At 43.9% G+C, this 24,622-nt stretch overlaps 1 pseudogene; it reads right to left on the reverse strand.

The window, feature by feature from the left end:
• Window positions 1–10,297: 10,297 nt before the first annotated feature.
• LOC126485712 (5S ribosomal RNA) lies at window positions 10,298–10,415 on the reverse strand (annotated as a pseudogene).
• Window positions 10,416–24,622: the final 14,207 nt, after the last annotated feature.

Consider the following 24,622-nt stretch of genomic DNA (forward strand, 5'->3'; position numbering starts at 1 on the left):
ACAAGTGCGAGTCGAATCTTTTCCTCCCACTTTAAATTCTGGTCTTCATACTTTTCTTCCGTTCCCTCCAGGTTTTGGAACGACTAAGAGCGGAGAACAATATGGACTAGTTGATGGCTCAGTCAAGTTCCATTCTAACATTCTATTTACCTCCCTTTGAAAAGATTGTTTTAAACGCCAGGGGATCGGATAGTGCGTGCAACAGTAAGTCTGATGTGGCTTCACTTGTAGGTGACAAATATACCCTTTAATAATTCCTGGTTTCTCATCAAAAATCTCTTTATATGCCTCTAGTAAATAACGAAGCTGCTGCCTTTGTTCTCCGGTAAGCTGATTTGATTCACTAGCTTTTATCCTTGTTGTTTGGTTAAAGTCCTCCTGTTGAATCAAATCCTTTCAAAGCTCCTTCCAACGACCGTTTGTAGTGTCAATTAATTGAATTATGGCACCGCGACAATATTTCTCATGCACCGTTTCCTTTCTATTTAAAGCCAGTGCTATCTCTTTTCCATTTAATCTAAATTTAGCTATTCCTTCCAAAAAATCAATCTGACAATCGTACTCCTGCATACTCCCAAATACCAAGAATACAGACCACTAATAACTTGTCCACTACAAGGAACGTGCATTTTATCGCTACATTTCCCATTTTCATCTCTAATTGCGTTTGTATTTTGACATTGGGAGAGCGTGCTACAACAGCTCCGATGATTTTGCAGTTCTGTATTGGCAAAATTGTTACCTTCTTCTTCCTAATAATTCTCCTAAAAAGAGCGCCTGAGATGAAATTGGCGGAAGCGGCGGTGTCTAATATTACATTCGTTGGAACTTCCGTTATTTCAACAAATACTTCCGATACCGGAACACTCGATCTGTCATTATAACACGTTATTAAATCCTTTGTTGACTCTTCAGTCAACAGCTCACCATCATTACATCTTAACAATTGTAATTTTACTGTTTCGCCCCTAACACATCCCCTGACCGCTCCTCCGGGGCACGATGTGGTCTTGTTTAGTTTGACTGATTGTTGGTCCGATTGGTATTTGTCTCTTCAGCTACTTCAGTGATTATCGGTTGTTGTGGTGAATTCGGTCTATATTGTCTTGCTTGATTCGTGTAATTATTGTTGTTGTTCTGCTGGTGTTGGTAGAACTGTCTTGTGTTGCCATACAATGGATCATATCGATTAAAATTCCTATTGTTCCTAAAATAGCCCCTCACTGCAGCATTACTAAAGTTTCCATTATGGTAGTAATTATTGTTTGCATTTTGTCCATTTCTAAGTCTCCTCGGAGAGTGTAGTTGGTTATGATTATTGTTACTGCTACCATTACTGCCATTCCCATTCGAGTTGCAGCTCGGATTCTCTTCTATTACTCTTCTTTGATATGACATTTCTCTTGCCCTTTTATTGTCCTCCTCAATTATATCAATATGATCAAGCGTAGTCATAAATGAGTCTATATCCTTATCATATATATATAACAGCTGATTCCTTATACTGGTGGGTAGTCTGGACTTGAGTATCCTAACTATATCCGGCAAAGGAATCGGTACATCCCAATACAAAGATTTATTAATGTATTTTTCAAAATATCTCTTTAGAGATCCTCTAGAAAATGAGAAAGGCTAAGGATATAATACTTCCTGCCTAAGTCTTTCTTGTGTTCCAGCAGACCAATATTTTGCTAGAAAAGCCTGCTCAAATTCTTTGTAACATTTACAAGATGTTTGCTCAGATGCCCACAATGCTCCTGATCCTTGTATATATCCAGATACTAAACTAATCTTTTGCCATTCTGTCCAAGATCGTGGAAATAGACCTCTGGAACTTCGAATAAAGACTACAGGATGAACATTCCTTTTGTCAGGGTTAAAGATTTGAAATTCTCTCTGTTTAATCTTCTTCTCATCAACGGTACTACGATTCCAAAAATCATCCTGTTCGTACTTTTCCCTGTGGTTATCCGTTATATCGAATCTAAGTTGTGACGTTCCAGTCCTGACTACATCGGATCTACGTGGATGGAATTTCACGCGCAGATTAATAGTTTTCTTTCCTACTTCTCGCTGTTTCTAAATCCTCCTGCGAGAGATTTAGTGATCTTTCGATGTTTCCTTTCCAACGCGAGAATTCTTCACCAAGTTGTTCACGAACTTCCTTTAACCCTTTGTTGAAAAATTCTCCTCGGAACTCTCCGAAATTGACTGTAAACCTACTTTCACAGTTTCTTCTATGGTTTCCGAAGGAAAATTTTGCGCTCTTATGTCATTTCTGAAAACTTTCCCGCAAGTACATTCATTCTATGTTCCACTGTCTCCTGTTTTTCCTTCACTTCATCAAATTACTTCTTTAGATTATCTTGGGATTCTATAATTTCTGGTATCATAGCTACGGAACACTGTATGTCCTCTTGAGCTTGTATTACTTGAGGAAACAGTTCTACTTGTTTTTGTATCGTGTCAATTTTGACGGATACATATTCGGTTAGTTCGGCTTTTAATTTACTATTATTTTCTTGGCATTGTTGGCGGACCTCCTGAATTTGAACAATAAGATTCTGTTCGCTCCTTACTGCTTGTTCGTTTATTTCCTATGTCTGGGTATTTCATCTCTGATATAATTCGGTAAAGGTTGCTCTTAATTGATTTTGTAATTCTGTTTGATTTTCGGCTAATTGATTTTGGAGTTCATTTTTGGCAACGGATAAGTCTCGTTTTACCTCCGCTTGGCCTTCGGCTAATAGAGACAACTGTTGCATAATAACAACTACTGTGTCAACAACCCTCTGATCAGCTGTTGTATGAATGTTTTCTGAACCAACAGGATTATTTATATTGCTACCGTTAGCCACAACAGTCCCAGAATTGCTATTCGTGGCCTCTGTTTCTGCGCAAACAGCTGAAGGCTGTTGCACCTCTCGTTGCTGATTCAATGACATTTTAAATGCTGCTCTAGTCAGTACCATTAAATAACTGTTAATATCAGGTTCTAGTCACTAAGTACAGTTTCAAATTTACTGTCGTAGACACACTTAACTTTCAAATTACTTCACAGATGGTATACAGTTCAATGTCCAGATACGAAAATCCCACAATATACAGTTCTACAATCTCAGTACTTTAAACATAGCTGCGCTACAGCAACGGTTCCACGTAAATCAGACTAAGAACAGCCGACCAGTTGCAAAGGATAAAGTAATCTTTACCTAGGTTTCAATAGATATAAATCTAACTTCTTCAGAAGACGGCAGTATTATAACAACATGAAGTGATATGTCCTTATCGTTTAGGCAAACATCTGCATAGTTACATTAATCATATAAAACATAGCCCTGAAAACAGGGTTTGTCAGACAAATAAAATAGGTACATAGAAGTTGCAGGCGCCACTGTAATTTTTCCTCCTATCTACGTGATTATGTAGCTCTCAATTCGTTCGAACAATCTATTATTCATTATATGAAACACAGTCATAGCTCAGTCACTCAAAATGATTCAGAAGTTTTACTTGTTAGAATGAAATCAGGCGATGATTCATGTTCTCTGGAGGCTCCTGCTTTGCGGCAGTCTGCTAATCTGTACAAACAAAATGCCTCGTAATTTTGGGCGCATTGTATAATCAGTCGGGAAACCTCAGATCAAGCGGATATTTGGCTTTGATGAAATTTAACCTTCCGAAGAAGTAATGGAGCTCTTGGATTATTAAATGCAGGTTCGCATCCAGCCGTTCGGAAGTTCCCTTCTGATTAACAACTACGCAATATATCGACGAATATCATTAATTCTGAAATGTCAAATACACACCTTTTGTATGAAGGAGCAATATATATATTTCCCTTTCCCATCGTACAATTTCGTATCAGTTATCTTCTGTCATAAATCTCAATAATCAGATTACAGTTCTTCAAACAAAGCTCAGGTTAATCGGCACCAAGACAATCTCGGAAGCTTTTTTCTTCTAACAACCACCAGAGAGAGTACTACAAAGAAAAATTATGCGCTCACGGCATAGCTATTGTATGAAACTACTTTGCGCATGGATTCTGCGAGTATGAAGATAGAAAATTAGTAAACGTCATTCAAGAGTAGAATTGTATCAAAATAATTCATCGAATATAAAGAGAAATTACAAGTTCCACCGTCGACAGGACAGGGGGAGAGTTGTTTCGCTCTGTCGCAGTGATGTAGCCACTATCCGACCCTGCTGTTGTGATTTGGATCCACGGGTGAGGGATGCATGATTCTTTCGAAAGTGAAGTAAGCCACTGCAAAGTAGATGGATTATGGCAAGACTGTATTATTAGGTTGAGATGAAGCAGACGCATTACGTTCTCTGGTACGGTGAATATAGTCTGGGATCGATCCACAGCATCTCAATGCAGGTGCTGCAGAAGCGGTTCTTCCTAAAGGTAAAAAAGGATTCTACTGACACTAAGCTCTGCGTTTTAAGTCAGCTGGCGCAATCACAACGTTTTCGTAGGCTGGTATGACTGGGGTTTCTACAACCAATGGCGGCTTCCTGAAGTTTCACTGCATTTCGTGGGCAGCGTCGAATCTCGGACCGCAAGGATCGTGGTCGGTGGCTGCCTAGCTGAGGCTTTACGACCCGAGACAAACGCCCGTTGAGCTCTGTCGCCGAACTCCTCGCCACTGGTAGGCCATACAGTGTTCCCGCCGCGAGTTGTTTTGCTATCCAGCAGCGGTTGCACGCACAGCTGGCTGACGAAACGCTGCGTCGACACCTCGTTACGGGGATCTTACTACTCGTTGACATGATACTGGGAGCCGTTTGCAAGTTGGCCCGGTTGCCGCCTGCGGCGTGTCTTCGTCAGTGTAAGTGGACAACTGCGTCCGGAAATTCCCCAGCGTCGCACGTCTGCACCGCGACGCTTCTATTTTCATTAAACACGAACAGTGCACTGTCAGTTGCTGCATCGCAGAAAGTGCAAAGGTGGTCAAGCCCTTGTCTACTTGTGTTGGAGCAGCGATCTGTGACACATAACTAGAGCACCGAAGCTCTAAAACTCGTGGAAGTGCATCGCAGGATGAAATCACAGATCGGTCACTCGTGTCTGTCCGTGTGTAACTGAACAAGATATGCAAATTAAAGGTGGATCACTGCAGTCAGAAGCCAACTGACAAGCCTAACTTGGCAAGGGATCCACTTCCTTCAAGTGAGAATGCACAAGTACGTCCAACTCCCTGAGGGAATCTCTGAGTAGCGAACAAGACCATAATGGACAAGGATTGCTGGTAAGTGGCGCTCAGTGTGTGAATCGGCCGTCAGGTGTGCCGAGGTAGTCTGTGATGTAGCGATAACTCTGTGTCCCGGATGGCACAGTGGTTACCGCACATGCACACAGGAGATTTCGGGTTCAAATCCTGGTGTGGAACACATTTTCGTTCGTCACTGCTGATTCCGCTTAATTTCCCGTTCCAGCTCACAGCGGTGATCCCTCTTTAATTTGCATTTAATGTTTCGCAGCTGCAGATTGTGAATGATATCTTTTCTGACGGACAGACACCGCGAGCATACAACGAAGAAGAAACAAATGGCTCTGAGCACTATGGGACTTAACATCTTAGGTCATCAGTCCCTTAGAACTTAGAACTACTTAAACCTAACTAACCTAAGGACATCACACACATCTATGTCCGAGGCAGGATTCGAACCTGCGACCGTAGCGGTCGCGCGGTTCCAGACTGAACCGCCTAGAACCGCTCGGCCGCTTCGGACGGTCAACGAAGAAGAGGTGCAGAAAATCCGGACCGACCGTAACTTTGTAATCTCCCTTCCCCTATAGTTTTTGCTCATGTTCCATTTCAACCATTCAGTTTGCAGCTACTAGACATTAGAAGGTGAAGGCTAACGGAGAGAACATGTTTTGTTGTGAAACCTGAACTTGATGCCTAAATGAAAACGTAACTCTTTACTTTACAAATATTGAAGTTCCTTAAAATTTTACTCAAATACGATAATAGTACATAGCATTTTAATTCATTTATTGATTTTGTATATAACACACTTCCTAACAATGCCTAATGCAATCATTATTACATTAAAAGTCAAATTTATACCACCCTCACAATAAGTTTGCTACAGATGTACTGATATCCCAAGTTTATCTTTTACGTTGTTACAGTCCTTTACAAGCCTTCAAAAAATAATATGCCAACCGTTGCTACTTACATACAATGACAGTGCTGCTTTGTCTGCTGATTTCGTGTGTAATTAAGAGAATCCCCTGTGAATAATCGAATGATTACTCACTGATGCGCTACCAATTAACGGAAAACTTCCCAAAGTATGTTTCTTTATCCTAACAAACTTTTCACATAATTATTGATGCAGCTCAATTGCATCAGATAGTTAGACACAAAAACGGGAATAAAAATTTCCGTCTCGCTTTCGGGTGTGTGAACAGTAGTACTCGGGCATTGTTGAACGTAACAACCATACAATACCCTTTTGGAAAAGATGTGCTCAACTCCAGTGAACTAATGCATACATCGATAATACACTGCGCCAGCCGGAGTGGCCGTGGGGTTCTAGCCACTACAGTCTGGAACGAACGACCGCTACGGTCGCAGATTCGAATCCTGCCTCGGGCATGGATGTGTGTGATGTCGTTAGGTTAGATAGGTTTAATTAGTTCTAAGTTCTAGGCGACTGATGACCTCAGAAGTTAAGTCGCATAGTGCTCAGAGCCATTTTTGTTAATACACTGCGTAAGCCCGATGCGCTAGCCGTGCAGTCTAACGCGCTGCTTCCAGAGCGGTAAGGGGTGCCGGTCCCCGGCACGAATGCGCCCGGCGGATTAGTGTCGACGTCCGGTGTGCCGCCCAGGCTGTGGATGGTTTTTAGACAGTTTACCATCTCCAGAATGAGATTTTCACTCTGCAGCGGAGTGTGCGCTGATATGAAACTTCCTGGCCGATTAAAACTGTGTGCCCGACCGAGACTCGAACTCGGGACCTTTGCCTTTCGCGGGCAAGTGCTCTACCAACTGAGCTACCGAAACACGACTCACGCCAGGTACTCACAGATTTACTTCTGCCAGTACCTCGTCTCCTACCTTCCAAGGTCCCGAGTTCGAGTCTCGGTCGGGCACACAGTTTTAATCTGCCAGGAAGTTTCATATCAGCGCACACTCCGCTGCAGAGTGAAAATCTCATTCTGGAGACATCCCCCAGGCTGTGGCTAAGCCATGTCTCCGCAGTATCCATTCTTTCAGGAGTGCTAGTTCTGCAAGGTTCGCAGGAGAGCTTCTGTAAAGTTTGGAAGGTAGGAGACGAGGTACTGGCAGAAGTAAATCTGTGAGTACCGGGCGTGAGTCGTGCTTCGGTAGCTCAGTTGGTAGAGCATTTGCCCGCGAAAGGCAAAGGTCCCGAGTTAGAGTCTCGGTCGGGCACACAGTTTTAATCTGCCAGGAAGTTTCCGTTTACCATCTGCCTCGGCGAATGCGGGCTGGTTCCCCTTATTCCGTCTCAGCTATACCACGTCAGCGATTGCTGAGCTAACACTGTCTCCACGTACGCATACACCGTAATTACTCTACCACACTAACATTTGGGGTACACTCGTCTGGTATGAGACGTTCCCGGGGGTGGGGGTGGAGGGTGGTTCGTGGGTGCGGGTTGGATCTACTGGGGCCCGAACCCCACAATAACCTTGGGTTCAGTGTGGGGTGGCGGTGGGTGTTGGACTGCTGTGGCCTGTTGTGTGGTTGTGAACCACATACACAATACACACACTGCGTAACATAGCACTTTTTCTCAAACCCCATAACTGTCTCCCGCAGAAGTTTGAAATTTTACTGAAAGGTGCTTGCAACCTCTTCTGCAGTGGTGCAAAAGCGTGGTGCCTTGCGTCGTCAGCCGACTGAGTGACACTTCGAAGAGCAACGCTTCAGCACATGCGGAAGAAACGACACCATGTGGGGTGTACGGTGGTTTAATAACGTCACACTGACACCAAATTTCGCCACGGTTCTGCCCATCGCCATAGTCACACGATGGGAAAATTTTCAACCAGCGCCCCTTACGCACATGTCACCCGCTTCCTTTGATGTCTCTGCATTGCACTCCTGAATTTGATCTTGCGTTGCTTTCTTATGGGTGGTCGATAAAAACATTTTAGACTCATCAGTGCTCAGAATCGACACGAAAATGCTTCAATGGCTGGTATAAAAGGCATCAATAAAACCACACCTTTCCACGGGGAGCTCATTTCGCGGTCGAAAACGACAGTGTACAGAGCGACGTGGGAAAGAATGTCGTTATTGTCAGCTTTAGACACTGTGCTGACACTCCCATTCATTATGATTCAGCCCTTCTCTAAGGACACCATGGCGCTGGAACCCTATCGCACATGATCTGATCCCTTTGAAATGTGGTGTGGCTACAATTTTTGTTCTAATACGCAGGGTGGAACCACCAGGGAACGTTCGAAACCATTCGACGAGACTAGAACGTGATCCGAGCAGCAATGGGTGTTTATACTTTATCTAAATTGTTCATCACATTTTACCCTTTGCGGCCTGCCTCCACCATAAGACGTACAAAACTGCGACGTTCGTCTTGGAATACCCCTAGTTACTTATTCAGAGGTTTCAGTGATATCAGCTGTGTTGGGGCATTGAAATAAATCGGTGACAACATATGAAAACTTTTGCCACACCGGCACACGAACACTTATCTGCTGCTTAACGGGAGGCCGCCTTAAGCGCTTAGGCTGTCCTAGGACACTTCCCATCTGACCCAAATTCCCAGCGGGTAACACACTACTAACGTTGCGTCACCTACCCATGATATTCTTATTCGCCATTTCGGATTCCCACAATATACCTCCTGGGTGTGCATCTGCAGTGAAAGAATGGATTTCTGCTCATTTTTATGCTTTGACATAAAAATGTGTGCTGAACGTATTGTAATTGTTTGGCAAGTAGCATAAACATTATTAAATGGAAATACTCTCTTGTAAGAGTGATGGATAACATTTTGTCCCATGAGCTTATGGCAACGTTTCGATCATCTTGCAGATGGTCATCATCAGGATAATGACATACACAAGAAGACTTCCACAGGATTTGGCAGCAGCTGTAGATGTCTGCACTCACAAATGGAACAGAGCTTCAAGACGTAATGTAGCAGAACCGCGGGCCAGACGTTGATCAAAGCTGTCTGCCGGACGGCCGTTTCGCTGAAAATACCGCCGGAGAGTCGACGCTTTCTTCCCGGCGCCGCCCGCGCCGCTCCCCCGTCCAGCCCAGCGCCGCTGCTAATGAAGAGCGCACCGCGGTAGGATGGAGCCGCGCCGGAGCGAGCTGAATGCCAAGCAGCCGGTGGACGCCTCTGCGCATGCGCGGACCGCTGTTTCCGGCAGCTGCCGCGGCAGCGCTGCGCTCGGCGACGACGCCAATCTCTCTCGGCCGCTCACGCCTGTCGAGAGGATTGAGATGCGTCAATCCTGCCTTTGTAGCGTAACAAAGGACATCGAGGAGATGGCTCGTCTGTCTGCGAGCGTATTCAGTTTTCAGTAATTCTGACACAGTACAAGAAATAACAGCTGTCCCTGTTGCTGTCTCATCAGCCAACGTGTATGTGTGTGTGTGTGTGTGTGTGTGTGTGTGCGTTTCTGCTTCTGCGACTTTTGCATTATTATTTTCTGTAGCTACATGTCAGTCCCGTCTCCACTGTATAAGTATGGAGTGAGGACGGAATCTTTGCCCCATAGAGGAATTTGCGCTAATGTGACACATCCTGAGTTTATGATTCGTGACACAGTATGCTTGTACTGCAATCTCCGCAAATTTGTCAACATACATACACAGGCTGCTAAGGGGTTTAAGTACAGTGTAGTGACAATCTTTACATTAATACGCATCAACTTCAGTGTGTTAGTTTTTTTTTCTGCGTCTAACAGTCTTATCGCAGACACGTCACATAAATTATTTCCTGATGCTTTCAGCACGGTCTTAATAGCACCATTAACTGGACTGGACCCGCAGCTACAGATTAACGTTTCTGCACACACACCTAACCATCTGCCCAGCAGGGGAAAATGTGCATTATTACGACATATAAACAAACACTCTGTTTTCATGCCACAAGTGGCCCCTTGGGACCATTCGACCGCCGTGTCATCCTCAGATGAGGATGTGGATAGTAGGGTTGTGTGGTTAGCACAACGCTCTCCCGGTCGTTACGATGGTTTTCTGTGACCAGAGCTGCTACTACTCGGTCGAGTAGCTCCTCAATTCGCATCACGAGGCTGAGTGCCCCCCGAAAAACGGCAACAGCGCATGGCGGCCCGGATGGTCACCCATCCAAGTGCCGACCACACCCTACAGCGCTTAACTTCGGTGATCTGACGGGAGCCGGTGTTCCCGCGGCGGCAAGGCCGTTGCCCACACCACATATACCGGATGACATTTATCGAACCATATGAGAAAAACTTAAATTACTTACAAACTAAGGCATGCACACACTTTATACAACATGTAACCATCACTACTGATATTCGGACTTAAATTATGACGTTTTCGATATGCCTGCCATCATAGCACGCTAATGCATCTGCAGTTGCAATAGAATAATCAAACAATCTGCTATTAACCAAGTAACTAAGGACAAGTAAGATCAATAGCTTATGAATAGCTCACGCTAGGTATGAAAATAAAAGTATAATTCCTTCACCTCTTTTGTTACAAACCTATGCAAATTCCCATTTCAGCAGCTATCGATGGCTCTTAAAACAATTACACTATACAGTGAAGCGCCAAAGAACTGGTATAGGTATGTGTATTGTACTGTTTCTCCTGGGTGGTCTTGGGTTTAAAAAAATGTAAACTAAATATCACGATAAATTTTATAAAGAACCAACAAATTACGCCAAGGAAGAAGAGATAGAACTACAATGGACATATTAGTCCATGGGCTCTTGCGCTTCTATGCATGAACTATCTTTCCTTTGCCATTCGCTTACGTGCTTGGATTCGCAACTAAGAGGGCGTTCTTGTGTAAAACTCATCTTGCTGTACCAGCTAATAATGTAAGCTGCACTTAAAACCTGAAAAATATAATGGTTATTTTGTCAAAATAGTTTGTGTATGTGGTCAATCAATTGGTAGCCTGATCCCTGGATTGTCTTAAGTAGATATGGGCCTTAACAAAGAATTTTCACTGTTAGGCGCCATCTTAGAAAACTCTTTAACATTTTTCTTTCAGCTCATCTACGAGACGTGCCGTCGGTTAGGACAATTAACTTTCTTGCAGGTCCTACGAGCCCAGCGGCCGCTGATAGTAATTTAACAATTTTTACTTACAGCTTTTCTTTATATAACGAGATAACGTTCGAGGCAGAATGGGTCTGTTCACAGGATTCCAGTTCCATTATAGGATTTCATTTGTAGATGCTACTCTTGTTACCTTGTATTGGGGAATCGAGACGAAACCACGATATTAAGTTACGTATTGCAGTAGTTTACATCGAACAGACTTGTGAAATATTCTATGGTGCCATAAGCACACGACTTCTCACGAGCCTGGATAATATCTGTGGTGTTGGGTAAAGAAGGAAAGGACAATTAACTATCGGCGATTACGCAACTACCCTGAGAACTGAGCTAGTTTATTAATTACTGATCTGTGTCGGGCTAACTTAAAAGATATAGCACTATTAAGAACATTCTTGTGAGTCTTTTTCAGAAAAGTGTTTTCAGCCGCTGCTATTGAGTCATCAAGAATACGATTACATTGGCAGACTGCCGTATATATCACGGTTTATACATATACACGTTACAATATTCAAATACACAAATATGTAAACAGACAGAATATGACACCTTGGTTGGCATCACCTATGTAAGACTACAAATGTCTGGAGTAGTTCTTTGATCGGTTACTGCTGCTACAATGACACGTTATCAAGATTTAAGTAAAATTTAACGTGGTAGCGATGAAGAGGGGATTTTTCCGTTCGAATATTTCACGAGTGTACCGTGACCATCGGAATCCGATAAAACATCAGATCTCCGACATCGCTGTGGCCTGACAAAGATCATGCAAGGACGGGACCAACGACGACTGAAGAGAAGTGTTCAACGTGACAGAAGTGAAACCATTCCGTAAGTTTATGAAGATATCAATGCTCGGCCGTGAAAAAGTGTCATCGTGCGAACTATTCAACGAAACGTCATCGATATGGGCTTTCGGAGCCAAAGGCCCACTCGTGTACCCTTGATGACTGCACGACACAAAGATTTACGCCTCACCTGCGCCCGCCAACACCGACATCTGACTAATGATGACTGGAAACACATTTCTTGCTCGTACGAGTCTCGTTTCAAATTGTATCGGTCGGATGGAAGTGTACGGCTGTAGAGACAACCTCACGAATCCATGGACCGTGCATGTCAGTGGGGTATTGTTCAAGCTCGTGGAGGCATGGGCCGTGTCTAGTTGGAGTGATATGGGTCCACTGACACGTCTAGATACGACTCTGACAGGTGACACGTACATAAACTTCACACCTGGCAACCTGCGTCCATTCGTGTCCACTGTGCACTCCGACGGACTAGGGAAATTCTAGCAGTACAATAAGAAACCCCACACGTCCAGATTTACTAAAAAGTGGCTCCAGGAACATTCTCCCGAGTTTAAACACTTCCGCTGTCCACCAGACCGCCCAGACATGATCACTATTGAGCACATCTGGGATGCCATGGAACGTGCTGTTCAAAAGAGATCTCCGCATCCTCGTACTCTTAAGGATTTAGTGATAGCCCTGCAGGATCCATGATGTCGGTTAGCATCAGCACTACTTCAGCTTTTAGTGGAGTCCCTGTCACATCGTGTTGTGGTACTTCTGCGTGACCGTGGGAACCCTACATGATATTAGGCAGGTGTTTCATTTTTTTTTTTTTTTTTTTTTGCTCTTCAGTGTATTTTGGAAAGAGTCGTATATATATATATATATATATATATATATATATATATATATATCTGGCCAATAAAATTGCTACACCACGAAGATGACGTGCTCCAGACGCGAAATTTAACCGACTGGAAGAAGATGCTGTGATATGCAAATGATTAGCTTTTAAGAGTATTCACACAAGGTTGGCGCCGGAGTTAACACATACAACGTGCTGACATGAAGAAAGTTTACAACCGATTTCTTATACACAAACAGCCGATGACCGGCGTTGCCTGGTGAAACGTTGTTGTGATGCCTCGTGTAAGCAGGAGAATTGCGTAGCATCACGTTTCCGACTTTCATAAAGGTCTGATTGTAGCCTATCGCGATTGCGGTTTATCGTATCGTGACATTGCTGATCGCGTTGGTCGAGATCCAATGACTTTTAGCAGAATATGGAATGGGTGGGTTCAGGAGCGTAATACGGAACGCCGTGCTGAATCCCAAAGACCTCGTATCACTAGCAGTCGAGATGACAGGCATCTTATCCGCATGGCTGTAACGGATCGTACAGCCACGTCTCGATCCCTGAGTCAACAGATGGGGACGTTTGCAAGACAACAACCATCTGCACTAACAGTTCGATGACGTTTGCAGCAGCATGGACTATCAGCTCGGAGACCATGGCTGCGGTTACCCTTGACGTTGCATCACAGACAGGAGCGCCAGCGATGGTGTACTCAACGACGAACTTGGGTGCACGAATGGCAAAACGTCATTTTTTCGGATGAATCCAGGTTCTGTTTACAGCATCATGATGGTCGCATTCGTGTTTGGCGACATTGCGGTGAACGCACTTTGGAAGGGTGTATTCATCATCGCCATACTGGCGTATCACCTGGCTTGATGATATGGGATGCCACTGGTTACACGTCTCGGTCACCTCTTGTTCGCATTGACGGCACTTTGAACAGTGGACGTTACATTTCAGATGTGTTACGACCCGTCCCTCTACCCTTCATTCGATCCCAGCAAAACCCTACATTTGAGCAGGATAATGCACGACCGCATGTTGCAGGTCCTGTATGGACCTTTATGGATACAGAAAATGTTCGACTGCTGCCCTGGCCAGCACATTCTCCAGATATCTCACCAATTAGAAACGTCTGGTCAATGGTGGCCGAGCAACTGGCTCGTCACAATACGCCAGTCACTAATCTTGATGAGCTGTGGTATCGTGTTGAAGCTTCATGGGCAACTGTACCTGTACACGCCATCCAAGCTCTGTTTGACTCAATGCCTAGTCGTATCAAGGCCGTTACGTGGCTCACCCTGTATATATCGTTCCAGGTTCGAATCCTGCCTTGGGCATGGACGTGTGTGATGTTCTTACTTAGGTTTAAGTAGTTCTAAGTTCTAGGGGACTGATGGCCTGAGATGTTAAGACCCGTAGTGTACAGCGCCATTTGTACCAACCCAATTCATAGCGACTCCTGTTTGTCGTTGCAATGTTTTCCAGTTTCTTGCTGCAGCTCGCTTATGATAGGAGTATCACAATAACGTTAGCGAAATGATAAGCAGTTAGTCATGAAGCTGACGAATGGGACAATGATATGCTTGAGAATCGTGTGTTTTGAAACAGCTTCTGTAAAGTTGTTGGAGAAATGTTGCAGTGCGGACATTGTGCACAGACCTCCATTTTCAGTGTCGCTGAGATGACAGAAAACAGGCAACCACAACGGTTGAAGTACACAGCTCACGAGAAGAACTCGACAAGTGCCAAAATCCTGTTTCCCAGAAACTTCGCTCGGTGGAAAAGTGGCCAAAATGAGCGAACATGTGTCTGAGCTTATCCATAGTTACTCGACCATTTCTGAGAAACCGACGGTCAAAATTTTTTGGTATTTTTGAGGCACTTTATGTACCAACTACTGCGCAATCTTCTAAGACGAACAACTCTCTCAGTTAGCTCAACATACGCACACACGTATATTATATAATAAATATATGACAATAGTAGTGAAATCTAGTTGTAAAATTACAGTTAACATAGCACCTGTGTATCCCCACAAGTAGATAAGATACATTCATGTTGTAACATTATATGGACAGTTGTAGAGGAATGTAATCTATGAAAACAAAATAAAACAAAGACAATAATCAGGTTTCGAACACAGGGCCCAAGATTAAGAGGCCGCAACGCTAACCACTGAGTCACCATCTCGTGTGAGGATACTGCGTAGTTAAGGGGCTCGGGAAAGGCTCAAAATCATGAAAAGTTCAATTTTTACTTTTTTGCGTTTTCTGAATCTGCAGACTATTACCTTTTAATAGATATATAATTTATTCAATTCCGAAGACTACAAATATTTTTAAATTTTTTTTGAAATGTGTTCTACATGGGCGTGACCCACTGTGGTGCTGTTAAACTGCTGTCAAAAGGTGTTGTTATTAACGTCCGTGTTCATCAGGTACATTTTAGTGATGTGAGATAAAGTATGTGTTGTGGCTAACCTGTGATGGTGCAATATATATCGCTGGTGTGATTGTCGATTGTTTCATGGTTATTTACTCTGTCGTTATCTCGAAAATATTCGTAATTAATTCTGTTTCTTGAGTCTGTTTTGTTGAAGTATAACAATGAGTAAAAGTAAAGTTATTAGAAATCCTCTGAAGGCTTTTAAGAAAAGGAGAAATGTTGGAAAGCCAAAGGTATGTGTTATTACTGTAAACAATAAATACGATAACCAAGTGAGTGAACCTAACCTCTCAAGTACACCTGCCCATAGCAGTCAAAGTGGGAAAGAAAATACTTCACAGAAGAAGCTTGGTTCAATGATTGAAAACTATGAATGTTTTATGGGCGAATCGGATGTGAATGAAATATTTGATATGTCGGTTCTCAAAGGAATTTTTTCAAACTGTGTAAGATGTATTCATTGTAGTGAAGTTGGTCTGGAACTCTCCATAATAAAGCACGTAGGACTTGCTAGTGAAATACAACTGAAATGTGATAAGTGTTCATACATGACCACCTTTTGGAACAGTGTTGCAGTAACTGCAACTGAAGAAAATGGTAGCAAAATCTACGAACACAACAACGAGCGATGCTTGCTTTAGACAAGGAACGCCTTTGGGCTGCAGACAGGGCTGTAAAGAGTCTAGAAATACAAGCAAGAGTAAACAGGAGGAGGAACAAGAGGAAGCTGGAGGAGGAGTTTGCAGAGGATGAAGATAATCCATCCTATGGACCTGGAATGCACTAAAAAGTTAATCCAATCTTTGTCGCTCGATTCCCAAAACTTTTATTTTCTCATACTAATTACATGTTTTCTAAGGATCTTCCAAACATATTTGTTTCAAACTTTCAGTAAATGTTACACAGTACCTTCTGCATAATTTAACACAGCCTTTTTCCAAAAAACTGTATATTATTGAATATATAAATAAAAAATTGCAAAAAATGTTGTGAATTTTCATTACAATTGAAAAAAAATCATCTTTAATAACTGAACTAAAATTTTGTAAAATCCCTGTGTTAAGTTGTAGCCCATATTCCAATACATAATCTGTAAAAAGTTCAACTTCTTACCCCGAATCCTTTGTGAGGAAAGATGTAATTTATAAGCGTTATTTTAACATTGCAAGTATAGGGCGTTCTGGAGCCCCTGAAAGGCACATAAAATGCCTCGTAAATACCTCAAAAAGTGTGACCGGCGGTTTTCCGGAAATGGTCGAGTACCTACGGATAAGCCGAGACACACGTTCGCTTATTTTGACTCCTCTTCCACTGAGCGATGTTCCCGGGAATTCGGGTGAGGGCACTAACCGTGTTCTCCTCGTCAGGGAGCGACAGGCAACTGACCCTACCACACCTTCAGGAGATAGCGATGGGCTCGCCCAGCGTTGACAATGTGTTTCTGTGCTGGAGCCCAGTTATCTTGTGCGACCTCTATTTGTGAGCCTGTATCCAACAAAACGTTACAATCTTCGCTTTACATAGCTGAACAGACAAATGTCTGGCGCAGATTTTGCACAGTGGTGTCCCATGGTCAAATTTACTGGGAGCTTCGTGCGGTAGTCACAGCACGCCCTGTCCCGTTTAGCAGAGATGCTCGAGTGTTACCCGATTCCATCTTCCATGCCCTTGCGAAAATTTTTGTATGGAGTACCTCACCCGTTTGCACCTCCGACAGTGCGGTTTGCTACAAAACCGCCGAATACGTTACAGGACGCCACATAGGTATCACATGACCTCTATATTAAAAACTACCCACACCTCCCTCAGCCTAGTCACTAAGCTAATTTGCTTGCTACTGCTTCGTCCACTGTCTCTGTGAGTTCCAAGCTGATTTTTCGCAACATGTGGGCAGGTAGACAGTGTAAAAATGCATCAAGCGCCAATTAGCCTGCTTCCTGCAGGATGGCCTTCTTGGCACGATCATCATCTGGCAGTTCATATGTATTCATTCTGATTTTCCTGATGCAGTCTACAAATTTTCTACTGATTATCCCTTGTTTTCTTGTTTTAGTACTATGTCACCGAGTTGTTCTTGTTACTACCTAGAAGTCTCTTTCTCCTGCAACGGAAGTCTGCAAAAGACTGACCATCCCTTAACTTCCCATTCGATATTACAAGTGTTCTACAATCCCATACTAATTATAAATGTGGCACACCTGACAACTGCTAGCTACTGCAGTTCCCTAACTGCAAGTCTGTATATAAGCTACAAAGAAAGAGACAAAAACGTCTGCCCAAGATTTACACGAGAATGGGGGCCGCATTACCAGCATCAAGGATGCATGGAGACACGTCGGAAAGGTGTGGGGTAGCAGCTCCCTTCTGCTGGAGGGTGGAAGGCATGACGATGTACACAGACGATCATCATCGTCATCGTCTCCTTCCAAGGGTTATCCCTTGTAATCAGCTGTTCCGGTCTCTATCATCCATCTATCAGTCTCTTACACCATTTACCTAGTTCTCTCTTTCCAGTCAGCCAATAATTTATTATCTTTCTTGCCAGTCGATTTCCTATCATTTTATCAACATGATCCTTCCACTTCATTGTATTATCTTCTATCTTTTTAGTTAATGACAAGATTTTTAGAACTTATCTTAAATTTCATTCCCTATTTTATCCATTTTATTGCAGCCCCTTACGTCTCTCATGAACTTCATTTCTGCTGCCTGTATATGCGATCCTTCTTTTTGTTACTGTCCATAACTCGGAACCACAGAGAACAGCAGGTATACCCATAATATTAAAGAATTTCATTTGTATTTCCTTTCTTATTTTTCTTCCCAAAATTCTTTCAGATCTTCTGAAGTTAGTTTAATATTTATTAACGATTTTCTCAATGTATTTGTAACAGTTAAAACTAATGTAATATCCAAAATAACTGAAATGTGATATGTGTTCTAACATTTTCCCATTTAAGACTATTTTCGATCTGACTGGATTCAAAGCAATAACCTTTACCTTATTTTCAGATGTAGTTAAGACACAAAGCAATTACAGCATTAACTGTGAGTAAGCATTGATTTGTAGCAGGTTGGCTAGAAATTCTGAAAAGGGTGATGCTAGAGCTCAATCTAGATATAATGGGGATCAGGGAAGTTAAACGGAAAGAAGACAAGGATTTCTAGTCATATGAGTATAGCATAACATCAACAGCAACAGAAAATTATGTAACTGGAGCAGGATTCGTTATGAAAAAGAAATGTACGCCAGAGAGTGAGTTACTGATAACAGTTAAGTGTTCTCAATAGAGTCAACAGCAAACTAACACCAACAACTATAGTTCAGGTATACATGCTGACGTCAGAAGCCAGAGATGAAGAGATACAATACGTGAGGATTTTTAATGGGTAATTCAGCACATAAAGGGAGATGAATATCTGATAGTTATGGAAGATTGGAACATGGTTGTAGGGGAAGGAGTAGAAGAAAGAGTTACAGGAGGAGATGGGGTTGCTATTGGGAATGAAAGAGAAGGAAGATTAATTAAATTATGCAATAAACTTCAACTAACAATAGCAAATGCTCCATTCAGGACTCACATGAGGAGGAGGTACACTTGGGAAAGGCTGCGATGTACAGAAAGATTTCAGTTACATTACACCATGGTTAGGAAGAGATTCAGAAATCAGATATTAGATCGCGCGGTGAACCCAGTAACAGATACAGACTCAGATCACAATTAATTGGTGATGAAGAGTAGGCAGAAGTTTAAGTCAGGAAATATCAGTGCGCAAAGAAGTGGGATACAGAGCTGTTAAGAAATGAGAAGATACGCATGAACTTCTCTGAAGCTATAGATACTGCAATAAGGAATAGCTCAGTAGTTAGGTCAGTAGAAGAGGAATGGAAATCTCAGAAAAGAGTAATCACAGGAGTTGGTGAGAAGAACATGGATGCAGACAAAGCAACTGCAAAGAAACCATCGGTAACACAAGAAATACCTCAATTGATCGACGAAATAAAGAAGTACAAAAATGTTCAGGGATATTCAGAAATACAGAAGCAAAAGTCAATTAGGTGGACTGACAAGGTAAAGAATGAGGAGTTCTCTGGAGAATCGGAAAGGAATGAAACATAATGAGTAACCCGAACAAGAAGAAGTGACAGCTGGTAGGAAAATAGTTAAGTCATCAGGTAATAACTTCCATGAAACTGGAGGGAGCTGTAGAAGGTAAAAACTGTAGTGGAAAACAGAGACTGGAATACAACCATCAGATAAGTGAGGATGTAAGTTTTAAATGCTACTGTGAGATGAGAAGGCTCGTACAGCAGAGAAATGCATGGCAGGTTGCATCAAACTAGTCACAAGACTGAAGAAAAAAGAATAACATTACAAGAACGTCCCTTTCTGAAGCCTGATTGTTCTTGTGAGATTATTGCATCAGCGACTATGTTTAATTAAGAATTTTCTCGTAAACCGACACATTTAATATCCTGCATTCAGTAGTTTTATTACTCTATAATTTCTTGTGTCTTCCCCAGTACCTTTAAATACGGAAATTGCTTTAGCTGTGTTCCATTCTTCTGGTATGGGGCTAGTTGTTTTTTGTTAAATTTAAGGCTGATTTTAATTCTTTTATGTATTGCAGACAAACATAAAAGAAAAGCAGCCTTAAATGATCTAACATACTAACCGAGTTTCGTATGACCTGTCCTTACCACTTACCTCATAAGGATCACCGTGACAAGTTTAAAGGGCCTGTGGACCCAGGCCGTGCCAGGTATTAAGATCCCAGACACAGTGAAGTTTAGACATCAGAATAATAGCTGCTATACACGACCTCAAATATGTCAATGAGGAATGGGCAACATCTACTTTAGATCAAGCAAACGAACTATTACTCGTACCAAAATCTTTTATTGTAAGAATCGCCATGCACAGCGGAGTGAGGATTCATATTTGGCAATGAAGGACAAGGCTGTGTACTTAGGGAAAAAATTGTGACTCTAGCTTCAAGCAACAAAAAGACATGGGAAGTTACCTAAACAAGTCTCTCTAGAGAAGAACAAATACCAATGTAACTTCAAGCACCCTAAACAGAAATCTTTTATCCCAAAAATTTTACACTGGCGCTGTTAGAAAATCACACAACTGACTGTACGCTGACAACTCTGTTGTAGCTGGACCCTATCGTCTACCTGTCGAATGCCCTGCCACGCTCAGTAACTGCACGGTCTAGGGCGCCTGGCCTCGGTTCACCTGGCTCTCCCTGTCGGAGGTTCGAGTCCTCCCTCAGGCATGGCTGTGTGTGTTGTCCTTAGCGTAAGTTAGTTTACGTTAGATTAAGCTGTGTGTAAGCATAGTGACCGATGACCTCAACAGTTTGGGCCCATAGGAACTTATCACAAATTTACAAATTTCCGAATGCCTTCTCGAATTTAAGCACCAAGGACACACTCCCAATATGCCACTGACATGGACATGAGGGAATGGGAAAAACTATACAAACGAACTCCAATCTAAACTCCCACACATAGCGACTGAGCCACATGGTATTTACCTCATGCAAAACCGCGCGACTGCTACGGTCGCAGGTTCGAATCCTGCCTCGGGCATGGACGTGTGTGATGTCCTTAGGTTAGTTAAGTTTAAGTAGTTCTAAGTTCTAGGGGACTGATGACCACAGATCTTAAGTCCCATAGTGCTCAGAGCCATTTGAACCTCATGCAAACTGCGGCGATAAGGGCGGCCATGATCAACTGTGGCGTTAGTCGGCAGCGGATGCGTTGACGCCTTGTGAACCTGTTGGCCCGACGATTCTACTCTGGCCTTGACTATATGTACAATCGTAAACTGCCCTAAGTTTCGTGAGGGGAAAAACTATGTATGTCCCAGGCTAAATGAACAGCCTCTGTCGACTCGCTAAGACTGAGCGACATGTATATCGTTGCCCTCAAATGTTCTGCAGAGCTTAACTTAAGCAGCTCGTAGCTCATGATCTCCAATCTGGAGATATTAGTAGATATCAGAGCCATGTGAAGGCACAGAGCTGTTCACAACAAGATGTCTGTTCCGGAGCCACGACAGAGTGGGATGGTCTCTGCCCAGCACATGGCCCTTCAAGGAAGAGAGTGCCCTGAATTACTCGTCTGACTTCCCAAACCGTGGCGTGGGTTCGCCTCCTGGCACAACTAGTGTGGGCCAGTGAGAGCTTTCGCTGCAGTTTACATCGTTTCTTTGCCCATTCAGGTTTCAGAAACTAAGTGGGGTTTATCCTAGTTTCACCCAGTCCAATGAGCTTTCGCCATTCACTTATTTTTTAATAAGGTCTGCCCCAAAAAGGAGTTGCCTACATGAACATTATGCATCATCCTCGCCAGTACCGCGCGATTTTCGAACGTTTACTAAAATACTGGTGACTCACACTGTTGTCCTTTCGGCATCTCAAAAATGGCCTCATGCTGTGTTCCTGAGTGCTTTGTTAAGTTAAAAAGGCTTTCGCAGAGAAGGCGTGGCTCTAACGCTCTATTCATGTGTGTGTCCCGTGAATTTTGTTTTTATCAAGCTGATGACGCACTTTCAGCGTTTTTACGTTTCAGTGTAAACGGAGGGGCTGTGTTCTCCTTTGAGGCCACCCAAATTAATCCCCTGTCACATTAAGATGTTTAGTCCAGTGCAGGTGTGAGTCAGAAGACTCACCCAATGGTCACTCATTGTTGTGCGGTTATCTCTGAGAGGTGCGGTCTGTGCACTGCGTACCTAACTGATCTCCAGCAGCCAGGCTCCAGTGCTTTATTGCTTTCCTAAGCTGTGTTCTGTGTCGCTGTGCCTGGGTCGACTGGGAAGCCTTGTTTACACATCAGTCTTTTGCTACAGAAATGTTAGTTGTCTATAATCATGCAAATTAAGTGGATTTTGTTAGTACTGAGCATATATAAGGCAAGCATGAATTAATTACTCTCCACATTGTGCAAATAACATGATTCTAAGCAAAGATAGCGTGTGGGATACCAAATTCATCGACTTGCTGAGTAAGATACACTCCTGGAAATTGAAATAAGAACACCGTGAATTCATTGTCCCAGGAAGGGGAAACTTTATTGACACATTCCTGTTGTCAGATACATCACATGATCACACTGACAGAACCACAGGCACATAGACACAGGCAACAGAGCATGCACAATGTCGGCACTAGTACAGTGTATATCCACCTTTCGCAGCAATGCAGGCTGCTATTCTCCCATGGAGACGATCGTAGAGATGCTGGATGTAGTCCTGTGGAACGGCTTGCCATGCCATTTCCACCTGGTGCCTCAGTTGGACCAGCGTTCGTGCTGAACGTGCAGACCGCGTGAGACGACGCTTCATCCAGTCCCAAACATGCTCAATGGGGGACAGATCCGGAGATCTTGCTGGCCAGGGTAGTTGACTTACACCTTCTAGAGCACGTTGGGTGGCACGGGATACATGCGGACGTGCATTGTCCTGTTGGAACAGCAAGTTCCCTTGCCGGTCTAGGAATGGTAGAACGATGGGTTCGATGACGGTTTGGATGTGCCGTGCACTATTCAGTGTCCCCTCGACGATCACCAGTGGTGTACGGCCAGTGTAGGAGATCGCTCCCCACACCTTGATGCCGGGTGTTGGCCCTGTGTGCCTCGGTCGTATGCAGTCCTGATTGTGGCGCTCACCTGCACGACGACAAACACACATACGACCATCATTGGCACCAAGGCAGAAGCGACTCTCATCGCTGAAGACGACACGTCTCCATTCGTCCCTCCATTCACGCCTGTCGCGACACCACTGGAGGCGGGCTGCACGATGTTGGGGCGTGAGCGGAAGACGGCCTAACGGTGTGCGGGACCGTAGCCCAGTTTCATGGAGACGGTTGCGAATGGTCCTCGCCGATACCCCAGGAGCAACAGTGTCCCTAATTTGCTGTGAAGTGGCGGTGCGGTCCCCTACAGCACTGCGTAGGATCCTACGGTCTTGGCGTGCATCCGTGCGTCGCTGCGGTCCGGTCCCAGGTCGACGGGCACGTGCACCTTCCGCCGACCACTGGCGACAACATCGATGTACTGTGGAGACCTCACGCCCCACGTGTTGAGCAATTCGGCGGTACGTCCACCCGGCCTCCCGCATGCCCACTATACGCCCTCGCTCAAAGTCCGTCAACTGCACATACGGTTAACGTCCACGCTGTCGCGGCATGCTACCAGTGTTAAAGACTGTGATGGAGCTCCGTATGCCACGGCAAACTGGCTGACACTGACGGCGGCGGTGCACAAATGCTGCGCAGCTAGCGCCATTCGACGGCCAACACCGCGGTTCCTGGTGTGTCCGCTGTGCCGTGCGTGTGATCATTGCTTGTACAGCCCTCTCGCAGTGTCCGGTGCAAGTATGGTGGGTCTGACACACCGGTGTCAATGTGTTCTTTTTTCCATTTCCAGGAGTGTAGATTTCTTGAGATAAAAATTATGTTAGGTGGTAAAAAAGATCCTGCCATCTTATGATGTATCAAAAAGTAGAAAAATTACATAGCCAATGTGTTGCAAAGCTGTTTATCAAGCATCATACATGCAATGTACTCAGTTTTGAGCAAGGTCATATGGTTCAAATGGCTCTGAGCGCTATGCGACTTAACTTCTGAGGTCTTCAGTCGCCTTGAACTTAGAACTAGTTAAACCTAACTAACCTAAGGACATCACACACATCCATGCCCGAGGCAGCATTCGAACCTGTGACCATAGCGGTCTCGCGGTTCCAGACTGCAGTGCCAGAACCGCGCGGCCACTTCGGCCGGCACAAAACAGAAACTCCCTGACGTTGCAAGTACGACCAGAAAGCCGCCGACGGGAAAATGGGCAGCTTCTGCTTACATGCTGGGGTGTCGTCCAATGTGAAAACTGTGGCTGCATCCTGATTCCCGAATTCAGCTGCTTTCCATGCCACTTGAGCTTGAGGCCACCACACAGATGCGACAAAACATTATGATCATTGAGGTAATAGTGGGTTGGCCACATTGGAAAGTAATACAGCAACGACCCTGCATGATATAAACCCGACAGGTTCTGGTACATTTCTGGAGTTACATGACACCAAATTTCTATGCACAGGTCAAGCAATTCCTGTAATAGTGGATAGATTGGCTGTGGATGGGCATGTGGCGGCCAATTGGAGCTCAGTTACATTTCATTGTGTTCAGATAACAAGAATTGGGTTACCAGTC

This window comes from Schistocerca serialis, chromosome 6, assembly GCF_023864345.2.
Source record: "Schistocerca serialis cubense isolate TAMUIC-IGC-003099 chromosome 6, iqSchSeri2.2, whole genome shotgun sequence".
NCBI lineage: Eukaryota > Metazoa > Arthropoda > Insecta > Orthoptera > Acrididae > Schistocerca > Schistocerca serialis.